Source organism: Anarhichas minor, unplaced genomic scaffold (genome assembly GCF_050575085.1).
Source record: "Anarhichas minor isolate MPS153535 unplaced genomic scaffold, ASM5057508v1 ptg000083l, whole genome shotgun sequence".
In the NCBI taxonomy this organism is placed as follows: Eukaryota; Metazoa; Chordata; class Actinopteri; order Perciformes; family Anarhichadidae; genus Anarhichas; species Anarhichas minor.
In genome coordinates this window covers 181,455-204,483 of record NW_027466529.1, presented here as the reverse complement: position 1 = coordinate 204,483, position 23,029 = coordinate 181,455, and the positions used below count along the sequence as shown (strand labels likewise).

Genomic DNA, 23,029 nt, shown 5'->3' with positions numbered 1-23,029 from the left:
TAACAGGTACTCTCCCCTGAGAGTCAAGTCAAGGACATATAAGTAACATGGGTTTTTTTTCTGTTTAGTTATGACTGTGTTATTTAATAACCGTGTTCTCAAAGGTACCCTTTGAAGAGTTATTTGAATTAGAAACATGATCTGCCCATTCATTAACACCCGTCTGATATGATGATCAGCGAGATAAAGACAAACTTCCAGCACCAACAGGCTTTCAAACCACATGATTGTGTCCAAGATGAGGATTTGACTGACTGAGGGTACATGTTGGCACCGGTCAACACATTCCACAGGCTGTCCCGTCCCACATGCAACAGACGGGTCGCTCAACTGAATTCAAACAACAGTTGGCACATGTCCTCTGATGCACCATTTCAACAACGTGCATGAACAATGCAGATTTTAAAAAAAGAGTCTGATTAATTGCATGACCGCGCAGTTAAGTCGTTAGTTGCTCTATTAAAACCACCGGACCGTGACATTCCCAAACACGCCGAGGTGCAGTCGGCGGATCCCCTGGGTAACGTTACCAAACACACCGTGTTAGTCACACCATCCCTTTCTTACCTCTGAACCCGGTGCGTTTGTGATTCACTCGTACGTGGCGGGAATCAATCCATGCCCGTGCGTGGATCCAGATATTCCCGTAAAATCCCACAGTGGCGTAGTATTGGTGGTATTATTTAAGAAGGTATAAGGCTCGCTGAGGCCAGAGCACGGAGCCACACGGCAGAGGAGAAGGCGCCACTTGAAACTGACAGAGAGGGATCGGTCGAAACCATAACCACCAAAAGGAGGGGGGAGCGGGCAAGTCCATAAATAACAACACGTTACCGAAACGTCGCGATCTTATTTCTTTCTTTGTAAATCATGCTAAAGCGATATCAGTAATATACCTTCTTATGTTATACTTAGAAGACACTGTGTTATGTAAGGATGCGTCCGGATTTATTTGAAAATGTGAGTTATAAACCCCCCCACTACTCCTTGGATTGAGCCTGCGTGTTTTAACTCAGTTTAATCCGATTGGTCTCTTCCAACGTGACGCAGCAGTGCGGCTGCCTTCACGTGGTGTCACAAATATTAAACCTGGTTTACACAACAAGGACGGCATCTTCCATGATAGCCCAATTGCAGAGATTTTATTACAATTCTCGTTTACTGTAAGGTACTCCATGAGACCTCGTGTGTGATTGTGCACCCTAAATAAATACTGACTCGACTTGACACGACACGTTTAGACAGGTTAGCAGCGGTTCCTGAAGAGAGCTTAATGATGAATTATTAATAGTAATGATAATTGCGCAGAACATTGAGTGATAACCGTCAATGAGATTTCAAAAACATCAATTGTTATGACATTTGTGTGACGCATGTCATGTATGTTTAGTCTGGTTGGGATTGAAATGAAATGGCCATCTGTAAAGGCAGCATTGAGGGAAGGGATAAGTCATTTCATCGGTTGCATGAGGCATGAATCTAATTCCTCAGGTTCAATGGGTTTGTTGCGTCTGTCTGCGAGTGTCTTTTCCACTGTATTGAATCTTGAAAAATATAATAATTCCCACTGAATTCCAAAGCCCATTTGTTTGTTTTCTAACAAAGCATAGACATGGACTGTGCTGTGGTTTCTGAGTGGCTGAAGTTTGCCTTAGTGGAAAAAAAAAACACTTGAGAATACAACTTGGGATAATAATAAGTTTCAAAAAATCACTTTCAAATGGCAAGACGTCACATGGAAAACAACATAGTGAGTCTCTGGTTGCTTCCCACAGACAGAAATATGCATCACTGATGCTCTGCTTTGTTCTGTCTCAATCAAGACACAATCCAAGACTTATATTCGTATTACAGAAAACATATTGTAGCCTACAAATCAACGACATAGCAATCCGGACAGCAAAGGCAAAGAGCCTATTAAAAGCTGTCATGATTATCCTAAGTGGCTTGGCTGATTCAAAGGGAAAGGCCAATGACATGCGGGCCCTTTGTATAAGCCACTCAACTATCAAAGTCACTGCTGCTTTAAACGTGCCACTGCCAACATCTGGATCCCAGGCAAAAACAGAGGAATCTCAATATATGACTTTAGACAAGATTCATCCACTTTGATCAGAAACAGGCTTTTATCTGTGTTCTGAGTACAAAGCTGGAAGGAGGAACCTTTCTACTATCAGCTCACTGCACATAACAGAGTCGGCCTCTCCCTCTCAAGAGTCCAACGAGACGCCTTCCTGTCGCCTCGTGTCTCTGGTGTGGCTGATTATTGAGGGCACACAGTGATGCGTTGCATTTTGTTATCTCTCACAAAGATGTTGTAACTTCAAGTTGAAGTCAGCCACGTGGAAGGATCAGTGCTATATTATTGTTGTTCAGTCAACAGACCGTGTCACGTGGAGATTCAAAAAGTTCTTCTGCGCATAACATCTGTCCTGCCTTCATATTTGGAGGAAAAGGTACAGGGATATTTAACAGAATTATAGATAAGAGAAGAGATTGGGATATGTATTGAATTAGGCACAATATAATGCTACTAGATTATTATGGTTAGATCATAAAGGATCGGTTCAGCAGTGAAATGTCTTTTGCCTCAAATAAAATACTGTGTTCACAGGCAATGTCTGCCTTTTGTCGAAAAATATAATGATCATTAGCTCCAGTAGCTCCAGACTTGCTTATTACGAGGGTTATGTAATGCTTTCTTTTAAAAAACATTCAACTCCTCACTTCCTCTCGTAGCATATGGTGAATTGTGCTCTGTACTGCTGCATACCTGTGTGATACTGTGTATACTCGCTCTATAAGTCCCTGCAACTCAAAACAAGGATTTCTTAAAGTTATCATTAAAATAATTAGTCAGTCAGTCACAGAGTTGAAAGATGAAGAAAACTAACTGCGGTTAAGGCTATGTGCCTACTAACAATGTAGCTCTATCTCATGTAATTGAACAACATTAACGTTGCATCACATCTCTCATGCGTTATTGCGATACTAATATGAGGTTCAAACCTATGCTAATTCAAAGCAGCAGCATTTTGACGGTGAGTTGACTTGCAGCCAGGAAAGCCTGCTGTCTCCTCCACCGCAAGGACGTTACATATGAAGTCTCCAATCACAACAAGGTGTCCTAGTTGGATTTGCACGGATTTGCTAATTAAACAAACCTCAGCGGACGCGGGATGTCAACCGGGTCTGCTTGTGTGAAAATGAGAGAAAGAGAGAGAGAGAGAGAAAGAGGAAGACAGACGTGGAAGAGTATAGCGATAAAGAACAAAAAACACACTGGGGGAAAAAATGAGTGGGATCAGGAGTCAGGAGCAGGATGGCTCTCTGCCGGCGCACAATACATCAGAGGGAGTTTCGCCATATTATGAAACCGCTTCCAATTGCGCTGAGCACCGGTCCCCACCACGCCTCTGTCCTTAACAGAGGCGTGGTGGGGAAAGTCATCAGCCTTTCACTGAGGATCAGTGGATGCTGACTGACGCATGCAGACAAAGGGTTGTCTTTCCTAAGGTGAGGCAGGCTGCACACATTCCACGCGTCAACATAACAAAGGAATTACACATGATGTCATACCCGAAAAACTTCAAAGGCACCTGCCATATCACATTATCAAATACAGCTGACGATGGGCTGCATCAAGTCTCCACTCGTTCACCTACGATGAAGCGGATGAAAGCGGACAATGGAGGCGAAGTACTCACTGTACAGAGGGAAGACAGACACAAGGTGATCCTCCGGCCGAGATTTGCTTTCTTTCTATCTTCCTCCCTCCCTGTCCTCGTCTGTTTCTGCCTCTCCTCCCGCCTTCTCCCCCCTTTCTTCTCACCACAGCAAGATGCTGCCTGGACCAGTGCTCGTTGTCATGGTAACATAGACTAAGGGGGGGGATTCTCATGTGACCGTATCTCCCTGCACACTGATTGGTCTGACGCATTAAGGGAAGGAGGGAGAGATGGGGATAGGAGGGGAGGGGGGGGGGGGGGGTGATGTCACAGGCCCACCGGTTCACAAATGGGAGGGATCCTCACTCAAGGCCGCCTGCAAGCACACACAGACACAATGGGCGTCTCTTTAAGGGGGGGGGGGGGGATGAGTCCCTGACTCATGGGACTCATGGGCGGGGCTGGTCTGAGATGTTTGGCTATAGGCTCTTGCTCAGCTGTCCCGGCACTGTTTGCTCTCCACTGCGATGCGCTCCAGGACTCCAATCTGCCAGAATTCAGAAATAACACACAAGTGTTACAAGACATACGAGAGCCCCCGATATGTGGCAGCTTGACCTGCAGGCCCACTACACTTCAACCTCTCCTACAGGGGCCGCAGGGAACTATTTATAGCACTGCAGAAACCAGACCGATGCATCACTGCTCCTATTCCCACAGTAACTCTCATACTGCATGCAAAGACAAACCTAAACATGCAATCCAGAGCAGACTGCTGTTCCTGTTCCCTCTGATAACAAGTAATGACCGGAATGTATTTCCTGAATTAAGAGATTACGTAAATAATACACGCTTTATGCGTAGCTTTGACAGTGATAAAGATACAACAACCAGCACAGCACCATGTGCTGAGCAGCCGAAGTTCCATAATTGCATAATGATAAGCGGACCACTGTCACACATTTTACAAGCGTTTTTACAGACTTGAAAGCTGAGGACAAAGTTGGCAGAAGAACTGCAGCAATGAAAGCTGTCGAGTGAAACTTTCCATGTTCATCGAAGCAGTGACATGTTTCAGAAAGAGAGCGTGGGAGTTTTACCTCCCATTTGAGGGAAAGTAGGTCTCTTTCAATTTCACGATCATTCCCAACGATGACATGAGTAATCATGGTGCAGGCTTGTTGTCCAGACTGTTGCGTAACGGTCTGGGATTGGTCCAGCTCTGCCAGAGATGAGAAATGATCATCATGTTCTGGGAGAATCCGCTGTTGGATTATTCAAAGCTGATGTCATGTGCTGCCTTTGCAAGGTATTGCAACTAATCCCGAGGAGACGCAGTTCTCACAGTTGGTGGAGTGTTTGTTTTTGTTTTTGTTTATTCCTGCCCATTTTGTGTCACAGTGAAATGTAGAGAGGCTTTTTTTGTGTGTGTAACCGTCATTTCCTCATGAACATTTTCACACTTTTCTCACTTTGGACTAAGATCCAGACACCTCATAGCTTTGGGTGTCATTACATTCAGCACACAGCAAGTATACACAGCAATTAAGAAATACACACCTTCCTCTGGCGTGTGTTTTTAAAAACATTTTTGAATAAATAAAATTAAAACATTATGTGGGATTCAAATGAAAACAAGACCAGAATTCTTCTTCTTCATGCAAAAAAAGAAGAAGATCAAATAGGATCTAATACATATTTCTACTGTGGATCTAAAACAAGTAACTGTTTGACGTCTTGAATATCCATTTTTGCTCTTGATTATTCTCTTATCTTATCTACTGTAGTACAGAGGCCGTCTCAATCAGTCAGAAATGCAGCTCCGCCATCGTAGAGGAAACCAGAGCTATGCTTTGTGCAGACATTTGTCTTCTAATGCTATAACTGGCCAGAGAGCTTCATTAATAAAACATGCACCGCTGTCTCCAAAGCCATCTGTTCCTCTGCACCCAGCAGGCACTGGGTTCACTCTGATTAAAATATATATATATATATTTGACACAATTTAATAATACTAGACTTTGTATACAAACATAATAAAGGAAATATGTAAAATTACAAGTGAAAAGCATCAGTGAAATAAAATATCAGTGAAGCATTCACATGCATAAATACTACAGTAGGTCTTGGTGCAACAGAACAGTGTCTTTTGCTACATGAGTTATGACAGACTGTAGATTCAAGCAGGTTAAAGCAAGTTCCCCCGACAGGACTGACACAACAGGAGAGCACATGGGCCGCAGAGAATGAACCCGAGTTAGTCAGCTATTACCCCATTAAGACTTATACTCTCTCTGCCCTCTCACTATAAATGCTGAAGGGAATGATGAGAGCAGTGATGCTAATAGACCTGCCATCAGGACCCGGTTACGGGTCAGTGGGCACTGGGCTGCAGAGGAGGAGGAGGAGAGAGAGACAGAGCAGAGGCCCCACTGCAGAGCGATGGTACTCTAGGCATCTGATGCTTTCCACTTGTGATGATTATTGTTTCTAATAAATTGGTCTGTTTGGGGTCTTTGGTTTTCTCCAGAGCACATACAAACAGAAATCTCACATTGAGATGATATTTGAGTAAAGACTTTTTATGAGTCAGCAATTCATCAGCTTCATGTCACATATAACCACACATTTTGAAAGAAATTAGTGAAGCAAAACAAGGTTTGAGGACAAATTGCTTGCCCTCTGACGTCTGATGTCAGCAACATGCTCACAATGACAATGCTAACATGCTGATGTTTACATGATTCTCCACCATCCCATAGAGTGTTAGCATGCTAACATTTGCTAATTAGCACTAAACACAAAGTTTGGTCATTCCCAGAAAAAGTCAGGGTATCATCAAAGTCCTAATTTTCTGATGATTAAATGTCTGTACAATATAAGTCATCCAATAGTTGTTAATAATAGTAATATTTCATTCTGGAGCAAAGTGGTTTTCTTGCTGCTTAGTCATTAATGTAGGAAACAGGATGAGTGGATGATGCAAGGCGACCATCTCGCTCTGTAACACATGTATACTGGCACACACAAACTGTGGCACTAACTGAATAAAAATAAATGGTCACAAATGTATGAATATATTATCTGAATTCACAGTGAGCACACAGCAAAGACAAATCACTGAGGCAGACGGAATGTCTCCAGAATCTCGGCCAAAACAAGTGATATTTAAAAAAAAGGTCTTCCCAGAATCACATCAGTATTTTAGGTAACATGCATCCGGCTTGTGCTGTAACTTGAACATTTACTTTCCTCCTCGGTGCTAACCTTGTGCAAACACAACGCAAATCAGCGCCAGTAGGCTGCCGCTGAGCATGATGGGTAGAGGGAGAAGTGAGGAGAAAGAAAGGTGTTGTGTGTGTGTGTGTGTGTGCTGGTAGGGGGTCCGACAGAGGAACCAAAGCCAGTGGACAAAAGCTACTGAATGAAAACACAAGGCAGGAGAGAGAGAGAGAGGAAAGACAAATGAGGTCAGATTTCAGGTCTGGCTGTGTCTGTGGTCAGTCCGAGCCAGTCTAAATCCAACTGTATGTGTTTAGGAGACCTCAAACCAAGGTTCTGTGAGGACTGGAACAGCAGTGGTCAGGGTGCGCCACCCTGGACATATTTCTCACACTGCTTGCTGTTTACAGTGTCCCTGCACTGCTGGACTGGAGGGCTTTAAGTTTAAGAGTCAAAAGTCAAGGCTGTGACCCTTTGTCCCCGACCCCTTCGTGACCCTCAGCAACACAGGCGCTACTGGCCTGAGTATGGCTGTGACCGTAACGACTCCGGATGTTTAAGAGTTAAAGGTAAACTGTGGCAAGATACTACCAGGGGTAAGTAAAAAGATGTGTTTTCTTCAGTTGAACCAACTAATTCATATATTCTATTCAGTTTGGTGTTTATACAGGAGTCCTTTTTGCTAAAGGACTTTCCTGAAAGCTGTATTTCTGCACTCTGCTATCACAGTCACTATAATGTACTGAGCAGGAGAGTGGATCTCTCCATAGTTCATCTGGAAGACAAACAGGATGTTCGGACAGTAATTAACTTGAATCTCTGTCTCACAGTGGACGCAATAAGAGCCGGACAGCCTTGAGTGGTCTGAGTTCGTATGGGATTTTCTGATGCGCTCTCAAAGTCAACAGTCAGCACAACAGCAGCTGAACAGCAGTTGTATAAGATGTGAAATAGCGTGACAATGCGTGACTGTCGGCTGCCACTTTGTCTTTATGAGCATTTAAGACACTTTTCACAACGACGTTCCAAGGACTCACCTCAGCTAACCACTGACATCTAGAATTTTCAGTTCATTTCTGTGTTTATGTATACACCCATGAAAATACAGGCCGTCATCACATTTTATGGTTCTGCGGGGTCTGAAACCCTGGACCCAACAGCCCATAATGTCTTCTCACACATGCACAGGAAAGAGCAGTTACAGTGAAGGTGTTAGCTCTGCTCATTTAGTCCCTCCTTAAAGATTAAACACATACTGTTCCATTCACTCTAATGGCTGGTAAAGTATGCTGGATTCCTGTTTTACTCATACTGTTGTCCCCTTCTACAGACTGTAATCTTAATGTAACCTAATCTTAATTTAATAGGATCAGTCATCAAGCCTGCCTGACTGAAGTCAATACGCTGGCAGAGGAAAAACATGCCAGCCACAACAGAGCATGGAAATGGGTAATTGCATCTAAATCCAGGGAATTAGATGGTTTAATAAGGTGAACTACATCGTACCGCAAGGTTATAGTGTACCCAGACATGACTGTTTACTTGATGGTTCAGTTGACTTACAACTACAGAGAAACATGAAGCATATGCTGCATATTAACCTCATTACGAAACTTCATTAGTTGTGATAATGGGCTTGTTTCAGACGTCACGGCTCCAGTTATGTAACAGTAACACTTGGCCGATTCAACTCAAACTCTCATGCTTTCCTTGAGGGAAATTTGTATCATGTTATATTCGTGAGTAAGATGCACTTCGTTACTTCTGGCACACACACTATATGACGCTCTCCTGCAACAACACAGAGATTTATTTCTCAATAATTTGCCTTTAAAAATGAGGAAAACTGAGAGGCATGTTTGTGTCATGTTGATTGAAAATGTAAAAACAGTACAACTATCTGCAGATTACACCTTTATTTAAAAATAATTGTCATAGTCATAGTTCATAGTCATATACTTTTGCAACAATGGCTAATATGCATGAATATAAATACAGTATCTTTGAATGTGAATTCTGCACATTACAAAGCTAAGTGCCATCTGTTTTACCTGCCAAGCACGGTGAGGAGGGCGGAGTGAAGCAGTCCCCTTATCAAAGCAAATACTGACTCCAAACAGAGCGTGCTTGTGACAAGAGCAGAATTTTAATTGTAGACTGCTCTGCACTGCCAAGGTGCCCTCTCTGTCTTACTCTCTCTCTCTCTCTCTCTCTCTCTCTCTCTCTCTCTTTTGCCCCATTTTCCAAGCACTCAATCCCTCCCCTCGCAGCGACTATATGAAGCTGCTGCGTACTTACCAGCCTGAGCAGACCATCAGTAGTCAGTAAACACAGTCCTGAGCAAAGCTTTCTCTTACAGCCAGAGACAATGCAGAGCTCAGCTGCGGTTTACACAATGACCTCAAGGCTCAGTAAGAAACCACTCCACATATACAGCGTCTACACAGAGAGGTCTGCAGGAGGGGTTGTGTCCATCTGTAATCAAAAACTTGAGTTTATCACATAAGACAACATAGGCTGGGCTGAAGTGCTGTTTGCTCATTTTGCATCATAGCTGAAATGTTCTTGACCCGCAACATAACCTCGACTCATGAAGTGAAAAAAAGATCCGGCCTGTGCTGTTTATCCAACATCACATTTTTAGCTTTTCAGCTGCCACTTTGCATTTTAATTGCAACTCCTCTGGGCAGACGTTGACTCAGTAATTTAACGACAGGCTGAGGTCATGGTTTCAGTCGATTCTTGAACGTGATACAAAGTGGCCATGATAGGTCACGTTCTGCATCTTTCACAATGAGTCTGTTCACAAAGGACAGAAACCAAATCTGTCTTTACGTTGACACTGTAAACAAACACACAAGGACACACACACACACACACACACACACACACACACACACACACACACACACACACACACACACACACACTCATGCACAACCAATACCTCAGCACATGTTGTACACACAAACACACGCACACACAGAGACATTACCATATTTGGTGTCCCCTATTATCAATGATCACTGTTGTCCAACTATCACAACAATAGCAGCTCTTGTCTTTTAGCTTTAAAGAGACAGACACAGCATTTGACCTTCTTTAGCTCGTATCAACAGTTATTTTTGAGTCTTCAATAGCTGTGACCTACATTAAAGGCACGCCCATCAGTTGTACAATGTTCAGAGGATCAAACTACACTGAGATTGTGCCAGTATTAATTCCTGTTATGATGACTTTCTCTCTCAGATCCCTGTGTGCTGCATGTCTCCAGAGCAGCCTCCTGCTGTCAGCCCTCAGACTCTGAGTCAGTTTCAGGGACTTAATAACACAACAGGACATGTCTGCAAGACGGAGGGTTCAAGTTATTTAAAAGTTAAAGTACACATGGATAAACTGCAGCCCTTACACTGAATATCCTGTGACTACTACCACACGGATGCTCTCTACAGTACACTCATAGCACTGCTTGTATTAATATTGCACATTTAAGTGTTTTTACTGATGCACCATACTCCCAACAAGTGGTGGAATGTGTTTTAGTACATTTACTCAAGTATTGTACTTAAGTACAAATTGGAGTTACTTGTATTTGTACTTGTACCTGCATTTTATGCAACTTTAAACTTCTACTGCACTACATCGCAGAGGTAAATATTGTACTTAAGTACAATACTTGAGTAAATGAGCTTTAAATACGTTTCAGATTACAATTTTTCATACCCTTCATGTTCAGTGAACATTTTGGATTAGAATACGTCTTGAATCAGCTGGAAAATGCATCGTCACAGAGTGACACAGTACATGGTTCAGGACAGCGACGCTATAAACATATGATGATCTTATAGAATATAAGGCATTGCTGTAGATTAAACTACCCAACAGTATAAAAAGGAGTTAAAATATGCCCAACCTTTAATAATCTAGTCGTGGAGTATTTTCACAGTGTGGTCTTAGTACTTTTACTTAAAGGATCTGAGTACTTCTTCCATCATTGCATCACTGCACCCAGCGGACATGCAGGCGAGGTGCAGATGTCATGTTCCCAGCTCTAATATTGACAGGTTTCTGTTAGTGGAGCAGTGGAGTGAGAAGTGACAGCCTGAACGGAGCTGTCAATGACTCTCCTAACAAGGCTTCTAACACAATGCATTACGGGTGTCTTATAGCAACACATTGATCTTGCTCCATTTAGACATGAGTTGTTCCCCCTGGGGCAGATTCTCAGATGCCACTCTTTCTGATGGTCCGCATTTCCATCTTGTACACTGGTAGTGTGTGTAGTAGTGGTGCTGTAATATATTGTAATCTATATTAATATATATATTGATATCACGTGACACGATAAAGGAAGTGAAGACAGTCTTCTGTCCCAAACCATATTATCTATAGTTCTCTTTTTCTCACTGCTCAGCCCTCCGAATTCTCACACTCCATCTTATCAAACCAGATCTCTGCCCTCTGTGTCCACCGGAAAAGAGCAAACACTCAACTATCGTCTGCAGCTGTTCAAATATTGTGACATGTGACCTCTGGGCTGGCACAAAGAGCGCTTGTAATGAGTGGGACTGGGACACAAAGACTGGGAGAACGGGGAGCTCATCTCTGTGCAGCCTGTCCACACCTCTCAACCGAAAACAGACACGCAAAACACGCAGCATTGTATTTATTGTGCATTCTGCTAACTCCATGCACTCTGAGAAATAGCCACACATGCAGAAACTTTACACACGCTATGCGTCTGCCATACAGTACTGTCGCCCCTTTACATATAAGGCAAAGCAAACACGACAATCAGGCAATCTGAGGAGAAGCATTATCTACATAAACCATGTTTTGAATAAACATGACATTGAGCGCTGGACTTTAAACCGAAATCTTATTAAAGGAAGAACAAGTAATTGAATTCCTTATCTTATGAAAGAACAAAACTGCTTTTGTTCGTCTGTTTGCTCGGCTTTGTCGCTCCTTGACAAGATGTTCGCAGCCATTCCTTCATCCCACTGCCAACACTTGTGTTGTGTGTGCTTTGTAGCTTCTATCACAAGCATAGTTGGGATCAAACGAACAAAGCCTTGGTCTCTAGGCTCTCCTGACACTTATTAAAAGAATCTGACAGTAAGTCCTTCCTCTCAAGACCTACAACTGATACTACTACTGAGATCTGATGGGATTATCTGAGGCTAAATGAGAGAAAACGTTCAACTAGCCACTGGAAGTAAGGGTGGTTAACATTTTTAGGGTTGAATAGACCAAAGAAGACCCCTTCAGAAAGTCACGGCGATGGTGACCTCCAGGGGGGGGGGGGGGGGGGGGGGGGGGGTCTACAGCCATCCAGCGACTCTGTGATGCTAAATCTAAAACGCTCACGATGACAGTGCTAACATGCTGAGGTTAAGCAACCTAGTTTAGCGTGTTGGCATGATGGCGCTAATTAACACTAAGAACGAAGTACACTTTGGGTTGATGGGAATCTATGAGTCACAGGTTTTGAGGTGTTTTGGTCATAAAACAAATAAAAATTTGGACTTGATGACGGCACTTCATGAAAAGCTAACGGATCATCCAAGGTTAGTACAATTCACCCTGAGGGGAAGATGAATGTCTGCGCCAACTTTCACGCCAATCTTTCCAACCATCGAGACATTTCAGTCACAAAGCTCACATGTCAACCTCACGGTGACGCTAGACGTCAAGTCAGGGGATCACTGAAGTCATTAAGATTCATCCTCTGGGAACCACGAAATGATCATTTGTCGGAATCCACAGATAGAGGAATCCATAAGTGCTTCCTAGTTTACACAAGTTCATTCAGTCAGCACAGAAGGATGCTCTCAGTGTAAATTTGGTCATGGACAACAATATTTGTGAAAATGTTATTGAGATCTTGAGACCTTCGAAAGGCCTAAATGCTAGCATTTCTTTCTCCATTTCGAGCGCTGAAGAAGAAAAAACATGCTCTGAATGAAGATAAATGCTTTTCACACATCTACGTTTCAGATGTAAACCTTGTGGCAGGATTACAACATAAATAGCTCTGTTGGGAGTTAAGACAAATAAACTTAAAATAATTCTTTATGCAGCTTATGAACGCACAATGCAAACACCCTCGCAGCCAAATGTATCGATTTTCATGAAATGAAAAGCAGATCGGCAGAGAATGTAGCCTTCCAATTACAGTAGAAGAGGAGAGAGAATCACGTCAGAGTCCAGCTATTCTGATGATCCCAGAGTTGAGGCATGGCCTCACTGAAGAGGCCTTGTATTGTCATGTACGCTTTTCTTCTTGGCCTGATGAGACTCTACAGACTTGGCTCCTCATGAGGCACGAAGGTATGAAATAATACTTTGATCTGAGGGGCCTCCGGCACGTTTGGGTTGTTGCAGTGTGCCTGGATACCTTAACACGGACCATGGTTCAGTGAGGCTATAAAACAAGCCCGTTTCAAGTGAGAAAAGGCCCATGAAGTCCAATAAACATCCACGTAAGAATTACATTTGTCTTTTTCCTTTCGAAAACTCTTGACGATCATATTCATCATCTTCCAAGAGGACAGTTCAGTACTGTAAAAACTATAAATATTTCAGAAATGTCCTTGTTATATAGTGATACACACCCCGGTCGACAGCAGGATACTCTCTGGTGTAGACGTGGACAAATAACACAAAACAAAATAATTTTCATCCAATAAATGAGGTATTATGAATGAAAGAAGATTTCATTTGAAATATATGAGGCCTTCTCTTCTGACATGATTGCTCGCATGAACGTCAAGCGAATGATGAGTCATAATTATGGTTATTGGATGTTCTCATTTCAGCTTTGGAAATAATGACTGATGACTGTGTGTGTGTGTGTGTGTGTGTGTGTGGGTGCAAATCACATTTGGTTTGCAGCTCTCATCCTGCCATCAGCTCTGATCTGTGACCTCACGTCTTTGTTGTCTCTCACTCGCCCCCTTGTCCCAAATAAGCACAGAGCTTATCAAGAGACACGACAAGAGAGTAAAGGAAAGGTTGCTGTTATCACCGCTTAAAAAAAGAAAATCACCTCCAGCAGTCAGTCTGTGGAGAAACCCACGTTACATAACGGTAACGGTTTTCCTTTTAGCTGAAGTTCTTATGCTTCACCTATCAAACAGAGACTGAACTGGCAGTCAGCTAGATTGAATGCGAGAACATAATTGCATATTATGTCCCATATAGAAGCTGGATGTCACCCAAAAGAACAACACTCTTCTCAGCTGGAGCAGAGCAGGCATGCCATCATCTTGTCATCCAGTCTGGGTGTGGAGCAGAAAGTCGGGTAACTCTAAATCCTGTAGTCAGCCTTACTGCGGTGCGAGTTACTGTGGTAACCATGCACTCTCGAACAGTGGCCCCTGTCAGCAGCTCGTCTCCGTGTGATTGTTTTTACAAGAGCTGTGGCTGCATGGGCCTCACCCATAATGTGTGAAATGGTCTGCTCTTCTTCTTCTAACCTTTAGAGAGACAAGAGAGTAGCCTGAAGACAGACAGGTTTCAGTCAAGTTAGCGTGACACCCTGTTATAACCTTGAAGGCAAATATGGGACAAGCAGATACATGGTTGTAGAGGTGCAGGCAGCTAAGTGTTAAAGCCTCAAATGAACCCATTGTCCCCTTGCAGAGGAAAAACCCACTGAAGCCAAGAATAAAACGTAGCCCAACCACACCCAGAGTATCCAACCACACTCAGCAGGACTTTACACAGAATACATCTGGGGAAAAGAAGATTCCCACAATCCATGTGGCAGGTTGGCCGGAGCGCAACCAAATTCATGGAAGAACAAGTACCAGAGATGTGGATTATGAAAATGGGATGAACATTATTCTCGGTACAATCCCTGCTGCTCACGCTCAGCCCTCTCCGCCTGTCTGTCCCTCCTGTTGTTGAACCTGCATGAGTGCCCAGCTGGAATCCCCCACCCTGTCAGACGGGCTTTCTTTAATCCACTTTTCAATTGGGACCCTCTCATCACTACACTCATTCTTCACGACAGCACTGTCCCCTGCCAAGCGTTTCTATGTACGCGTCCACCAGTGAGTTGTGTCATTGAGGAGGGTTACCAGGTAACAGACAGTGTTTGTTTAGTACATGTTGGGATGAAGAAGCCAAGTCCAAGATGAGAAAAGTGAACTTCTCAGCCAGAGAAGGACACAAAAGTCAGTGAATATAAGAATTTATTTATTTGGATAAAGAGTCACTGTATAGATAATAAATGAAAAGAATAAAATGATTTTATTTTGACATTCTTAGGTTGCTTTTCAACAGTCACTTACCTTTGCATTTAAGGACAGGCGATCAATACAAATTTGATGAAAATATTACATATTCTAAAAATTCCCTTATCAACAACACAACCTCACATATTGCAATTGAAGTCAACTTCAGGGGCATTTATCTCTAACGTTCAATACATGTATCAATTCATAGCATTATTGCTATTTATCAACATCATTATTACGATAGCGTTACTACTGAGAGTTTGTTTCACAACTTGGTGACTCCGGTTGTTGTGTGGCTGACACACCGCCTGTCTGAAAGTTGATCCCGGTGGGATTGGGAAGAAGAACCAGGGAGGCAGCTGCAGTGAAGACTTGAGTCCAGTTGGGACTCGCTCCCCTCTCTGTTGTGTGGACATGAATCATATGTCCAAATGTGTGTTGCATCTATTTATGAACTTCTGACCCCGTGTCTGACCTACACCCCCCTGGTCTGCGTATGTGTTGAGGGCGTGTAACCCGCTCCTTCTCGCTCTTCTCAAGGTTTCAGTGATGCTCGGTTAACAACACACACACACACACACACACACACACACACACACACACACACACACACACACACACACACACACACACACACACACACACACACACACACACACACACACACACACACACACACACACACACACACACACACACACACACACACACACACACACACACACACACACACACACACACACACACAGAGAGGGAGAGTGACTTCATTCACTGCTCACTTAGACACCACTCCACCATATCTTTACATTGGCAGTATAGTCGTTTGCTGCTAAATTAATGATCTGAATGTTGCTCCTTTAAAATGCTCAGTAGAGCTGCAGGAAACCGCTGAGTTGATTAATAATTCTCTGTGCTGCTATGAGCGACGTCTTTCATGTTACAGATAGTCACCGATCCATTGTTGACATAAGAATATTGAGTAGTTCAAGTTTAAAGAGTACATTTTAACATGCAATATTACTAATTCATTCTAGCTGTTTAATTTGGCTATGATTACTGAGTAACTATATATTCAGGTCACAATGATTTAAATCTATGCACAGTCTTATCATTGTCAACCAAATGTGCTTCCCAAATAAACAAGAAAAGCTACAGAAATTCCATGCAGAACCTTTCATACCAAAATCAGTGTAACCCCGGTAGCTGATTTGGACCAACTGCAGCTGGATGCTGGTGTAGCACGCTGTGTGTTAGCACCACATTTTAGCCGGTTCTGTGCCGTAGTCTTTCTGCTCTCCTGAATCGCTGCCCTTTGTCAGGTTGTGGTTCAGGGTTACAACCACACTTGATTGGGGTGAGGGTAAGGTTACGTTGAGGGTAAGAATTGGAAAAGTCAACAGGTTGGGGTTAGGGCTAAGGTTGGGCTCATGTTAAGGTAAGGGGGGGAATTCAATGGTGATACAAACTTTCAAACAACCGTGACTCTGGTCCCATATCTGCCAGATTTAGAAGTGTGGCTGATTTTGATAAAAAATCAACCCCAGTTTTCAAAACAGCACTTTAGGACTGACTTTAGACTACAGGTGGCCCTTGGCTTGTCATTCATGGAGAGTCCTGCCAAAGGTGTGGAGGATTTAGGCTGCTGCTGAGCCGAGGACTTTTGGACGACTGATAAATTTGACCAGTCTCTTGTCAGATTTATCTCCAACTACTGGCTGCTTGTTCTCCTTCCACACAGCCTAGACTAGTTTATGTTACAGAGTTAGAATGGAGGTCAGATGAAATGATCCGTAACTTTGTCAATGTTTTCATTATTTAATGAATATGCAGAGAAATGTGCCCAAACCCGCCACACTCTTCAAGGCAATACTGCCCTCTGACCTCTTTCTTTCCATAAATCACCCACATCTGAAACAGGTTAGTGTGATAATGTGTAAACAAAAGGACATGCGGGCAGCAGACAACACATGTGACAAGTAGGAGATCTACTGGAAATGCGTCTTTCCAACAGACTGCAATCTAAACTTCAACAGATGTGTCTTTGTCTGTTAGAAACACCAAGGCCTCTGAGAGAAAAACTCTTTGTTTGGTTTCTCGTTGTTGACTATTTTACTGGCATGCACAATCACTCACACACGAGGCATTGTACGGTCACAATCGTGGTTCGTGTTTTTTGCTTGCGTGTGTCATTGCTCTAAATCAGAAGTGTTTGACGTTGTTTCTGTGGATGTTGCGTGTGCGTTTCAACAGAAAGCGGATACAGAAGTGGGCAGCGTAATCACATATGGTGTCCATATGTTTCCTGTGTAATTCAATGAGCATACGGCTCATAATTAGGCATCAAGCCACCATTGTAGCTTAATAGCAAGCTTCATTAGACTAAGTAACTCGGTTGTGTGAAGGTTTTGTTCTCTTTCCTCGTGTTCTTAACAAATGTCAATTCCCCGAAGACTAACAACATTCATCCACGCTTCAGGATGAAAGAGGAGCACCTATCCCAAGGCCTGTAGAGTCATCCGACATCTGACCAGAGCCATGACTGACTTAGTGGGGGGAGGGTATGAAAACAACAATGGCTGACTGTCCCCACAGTGATGAGCTCATGGACATGTCCGTTGCAGCGAGGAGATCTGTATATCTGTTTACTTGTAGGAAATCAAATCAAATCGGTGTATTAAGATAATCTCTGTATTTTCCGTTTAATTTGTTGGAAATCATTTTAAACTATGATTTCACATTCATTTTTGTAATACAACCTGCCGCCTGAGGAGAGCTCTGTATGGAGCGTTACCAATAAAGTTCTGTGGTTGCTAAATTCTTTCACTTCTTTGAGGTCGTCCTGACCACAATTCTGGCTGCTGACAGTTCAACAACTGTTTTGACTGCAAGATACCAGAAAGTAAGCCGACAGTAAAAGACCTGTTTCCCACCGTGATTTCTTTAGTTTCAAAATTGCCTCATATCCAAAATCAAATCCCAAAAAAAAGTGATGTTTTCACAAAGACAAGCAGGAGAAAATCAAATCAGACAGAAAAGACAAATGAGCCAAAGAAATGTTCTGGGCTGCAGTCGGAGGACACTGAACACAAAGCTCGCTCCAAAGATTTCAACCATTTGTTTTCCTTTCTATTCTAGTTAGTGGTCCTTCATTGTACGTGGGGATACACACTGACACCGATATCGGGCCTATGCTGACTCAAATAGCTGGATCAGGCATCGTGATCAAGTCAGTTCAATTCTATATTCTATATACATTATGGACTGACATTTAATTCCTGTTTTAAGTTCTGACCAAGTTGTTGCTGCATTCAAATGGAACACTTGAATTTTAATTCTTAGAATTTTGATGTCTATATTTGTCTGGAATGTTTACGTCAAGCCTGACTTAAACATAAAGGAATGATCCTAGTCACATCAGTGAGTTATACAGCTTATTAATGAAATACTGGTATCGGACCGGTACTCGGTTCACAGCCCAGGTATCGGTGTCGGGACTGACAAAGTCACATCTCTGCCTCCTTAATTCTGACCACAGCACACACTGCATTTGGCTGATGTCTGCTGATTAGGTTATCTAAACTCCCAGCTCAGGAGGAAGACGGAGGCCAGTAACAAGCTGTTTAAAGTGGATGGAGTTTTCATTAACCGTGCACTGACCCAAGATAATCCGCTGCACATGAGAATAAACAAGGAGTGACGGGTGCAGTTGTTCATGATGGGTATAGCGAGTTGTTGGATGAAATGCAAAAATAAAGATGGAGGGAGGGAGATGCGGAGAATGTTTCTAACTATGTTTCAAAGTGGAATACAGATTTAGAATGGAACAGTCAGACCAGACAAAATACACCCCTGCAGTGTCCATCTGCTGTCCACAACAAAGCTAGTAAAGAGATAATAGTTTAACAGGATTATCTGCTGATTATCGTGCGGAGAGACAAAAAAACCCAGCAATACTGAAGCTCTTAGAAGGACTGCATGTGTTGTACAAGCATATACAAATACAAAGTATGAATGTGATGCCCTTTAAGTCCTTTCTCATTCACTCCCTGATAATGTTCGACAAACACACTTTCTAACTTGCCTCTATCAGCTGCTGCACTTGTGCACACCTCCTCCAAGAGCAATGAAATACAAATGTACAGTTCAGGTGCAGGAAACAGGTGAAATGCACTTGGTGAAATGGTTTCACTGTTCATCCCGCAGAAGTCTCCTCTCCCACACACACTCGCACCGGCATATAGCGCTGACTTATCCTGCCAGAGCTGCATTCTGCTGCTGCTGACTGCTCTGAAAACATCCAGAGGCTGCGGACCGCAGGGCAGCCGTGCAGAGAGATCCAGTGTCTGCCAGGCAGGGATTAACGCTGTCAGATGATCAGCTGTAGCATACCGGGCAGCCTTAGAAAGTTTAACAAAACACCTCTGCCACTCAACTCCATATAGTGCACCACTTGTGTGTGTTTTGTACACCTCATTGCCATATTTGTTGTTTTAATTAATAGGACATCCTACGAAATTACAAAAGTAGAATGATTCTATGGCTGCATTGAACTTCAATAACATTTGCTGATATCCAGAGTATAGTAGTACAGTATAATATCTTTCCCCATATATCTCCACTTCCACTGATGACACTCCTTATAAGATAACACATTTCTCTGTTTGCTGAAGAAATAGAGGCTAAAAAACATGAAGAAAGATCAATAATCTACTCGGGATTATCATGAATTATAACATTGGAAGAGCACTCCACCACACCACTTATCACAGCACGATCAACATGTTTAATGTATGGGGGGGGGCGGCAGCAGCTGACTGGCGGGATCAGTGTCTCAAGTCAGAGCGGAGGGCAGCTGCCGAGCAAACGGCCACTCTCTTATGAATGGCAGCTATTCACCGCCCCCCTTGGACATCACATGAGCGCGCTGCCTCCTACTCAGCACAGTGCGGCACAATATCACACTGTGTGCTCCGATGCGGTGGAGCCTGGTGCGCAGGGAGACAGGAGATAACCTGCATCGCGACCTTGAGGACAGTGATCGTCCCACATAGCGACCCTGACACACCGCAGTGTGATGGTGCAACACGAGCTGCTGCTTCAGAGAAAATACGGTTGTGTTGTCATGCAGCAGCAAGCAGGGCAGCACTAGCCACTGGGCAAAACAAACACAAACACAAACACAATCATATTCTTAGTTCACCCTTATCCTTCCCTCCCGCCTCCAGCAGCTGCTTGGTCATCTGTTATGAAAACAGACGACGCTGGAGGTCCACTCCTCCTCTGTGTTATGCTGTGAGCATGCTTGCTCATGGCACACACACACATGTGCGTCAAAATGTAACCCTTACCTCAGAAGAAAGATATATTTCTTTGTCTCTGAAATAGAGCTCTCACAACCCCCCCCCCCCCCCCCCCCCCCCCCACCCCCCATTTTGCTGTGTTTCCTGACGCCAACGTCAGACAGAGAAATGAGAAAATGACCCAATTACGGTGCTAAGATAACCTGCACTGGGAGGGCCGGGGGGGAGAGGGAGCAGGGAGCAGGGGAGATGATGATGATGGGAGAGAGAGTCGGGGGTCTGCATTTAGACAGTAAGAGGAGCTGCAGTGACATCATCACCACTGGACTTGTGGTCATAAAAAGAGGAGAAAAAGATTGATCAGATATTGGTTGATGGATGTGTTGAGTTTGGGTAAACTGCGACCGCTGTTAAGATTCTCACACACACACACACACACGCACACACACACACTGAAAGTGAGAACAGTGACATCGCTCGGTGACAGCGGTGCTAGTTGGCACATAGCTGGATGCTGCAGAAGATGCCTGGCTGCTGCTGCAGTGTCTCTGTTAGCCAATCCCTCCTGATGCCATTGATTCATAAGCAAGCAGCTCCGAGGCTGTGTAACGACGCAGCATGCAGAGGGTTGCATAATAATAATAATAATTTTTAAAAAGCCACACTGGTAAACAAGGAGGGCTGTGACCACATCCTCCCACTGCAACGAGGTTTATGGCCGTAAAGGACGGCACCGCCGCATGTCGCTAAAATACTTCCTCATTCATCCTCATCAAACCGCAGGAATGTCTGTTTCTGACAGGCAGCTGGAGGAACATGTGCTATGGTGGCCATGTGTACACACACACACACACACACACACACACACACTGTACATACAGCAAAACAAATGTCTGCAACTAGACTGCATCGAGCTCAGTCACCCTACTGGAGAAAACAAACATACACTATGGTTACAATCACAGACAGTGTGGGAAAAACATCCCCGTCGGCTCCGGTTGAGAAACTCTTTCTATTGCATAAGGAAATTCCTGAGATGTAACACAGACAGTGAATGGCAAGCTGATAGCAGTCTACTCACAAGTGCTTCTGAATCTGTGCTGGGATCAGTGAAAAAGGGCAGATATCCTCTTTTCTCATGTGTCAAAGGATTTGTTTCCTTCTCCCTACTCTCCTTGTCTTCCTGTCTTTCACTGGCAGAGTTAAAAAACCAGAGAGAGAGAGAGAGATCTGCAGTGCTGGAACTCTGTCAGTATGCTAATGCCTGGGTCTGCTCTGCCTTCCTCTCTCCGTTTCTCTCCTCCTTTCCTCCCTCATAGTTTTCTCCAAGGTCAGTGGGAAGACTCCTCCCTTAGTGGACAAGTGCTCCCTCCCCTGCACCCTCCTACAGGCCGGACACCCGGTCAGTAATTACCGTCATGATCCAGATTAACTCCTGGGTGTGCTCTTGTTGTGCTACGCTGGGTCGGGCTGGACTCAGCTAGCAGAGCTGGGACGGGACAACACACAGACAGGATTACTCTGTGTGTGTGTGTGTGTGTATGTGTGTGTAGGAGGGGGTATTAGACCCCACAAGGAGGGCCAGAGGCAGCCAGACAGGACGGGACGGGACACTCTTAAGCCCTGCGGGAGACAAGACAGAGACAGAGCAGAAAAAGACACTGAGCTAGCAGCATGAATATAGCAATAACACATACATAAAAAGTACAGTAGTAGAATTTATATGCGTGGATAATAAATACTGACATTAAAGAGGATCACTTTGAATATACACTGATATGCTACAGGCTTTTTAACATGTGAAAGCATACGTTGAATTGCATCTCTAGCTGCAGTGCTGTCCCGTGTGCATGGACACAAGAGCTGGAGTCTCACAGAGTCATGGTAGAGACCAGAGGTAAATAGCTTTGGACTCTCATATATATATATATATATATATATAAGATCAATGCAGCGACTGTTCGAGTGTGTGCACTGTCCAATACTTGCTGAGTTGTGTGCGGTCCAACCCCTGCAGAGGGAGCTCAGGAGCTTTGCGGACCGTTTAGCCCCTTCACTCGGGGGCTTTGGATCCTGCGATAGGATTAGAGGGGAGAAGCATCTGATGAGATGAGACACAACTCAATATATGCCCAGGAAGCACTCCTGTGGAGGCACAGTATAAACCCACAACAGGAGGGAAAACACTGCACTGTACACATGCTGCTCTCCATTTATATCCATCGATATAAATAGATTATTGCCAGCTACTGCTTGTACTGTAATATAAAGACCAAAGTATATTATATTGGATATCAGAATCATCAATCATTAATCCTCCACAAATGCCACTTCCACACCTGACATGTTCACAATTCCTCCAATAATAATGAAGAGTAGATATAAGAAGCTCTTTTCAGACTCACAGAAACATCTTCAGGAATTGGTTACATCATCGGCAGCCAGGGGAGCAGTCTTTGTTGTGAAACTGATTTGGTTTTTCTTGTAACGTACCGACACCCTCTGGATGTTTGAGGGAAGTACAACAGCTGCGAGAGCGCTTTGATATGAAATGAATGACGTGAGATATGATGATGCGTGCGTGGTGTGTTTC

At 43.7% G+C, this 23,029-nt stretch overlaps 1 protein-coding gene across 9 annotated transcripts in view; it reads right to left on the bottom strand.

Moving 5' to 3' along the window:
- Positions 1-759, bottom strand: part of mical3a (microtubule associated monooxygenase, calponin and LIM domain containing 3a) — a 57,074-nt gene extending 56,315 nt beyond the window's left edge. For 5 of the 9 annotated variants that reach the window (XM_076081636.1, XM_076081640.1, XM_076081637.1 and 2 more), the window contains exon 1: positions 568-752. The gene's annotated coding sequence lies outside the window, so the exon portion shown is untranslated. Of the gene's footprint in view, positions 1-567 lie in introns of all 9 variants that reach the window. The other 4 variants (XR_012949557.1, XR_012949556.1, XM_076081639.1 and 1 more) reach the window with 4 other exon arrangements.
- Between the last annotated feature and the right edge of the window lie 22,270 nt (positions 760-23,029).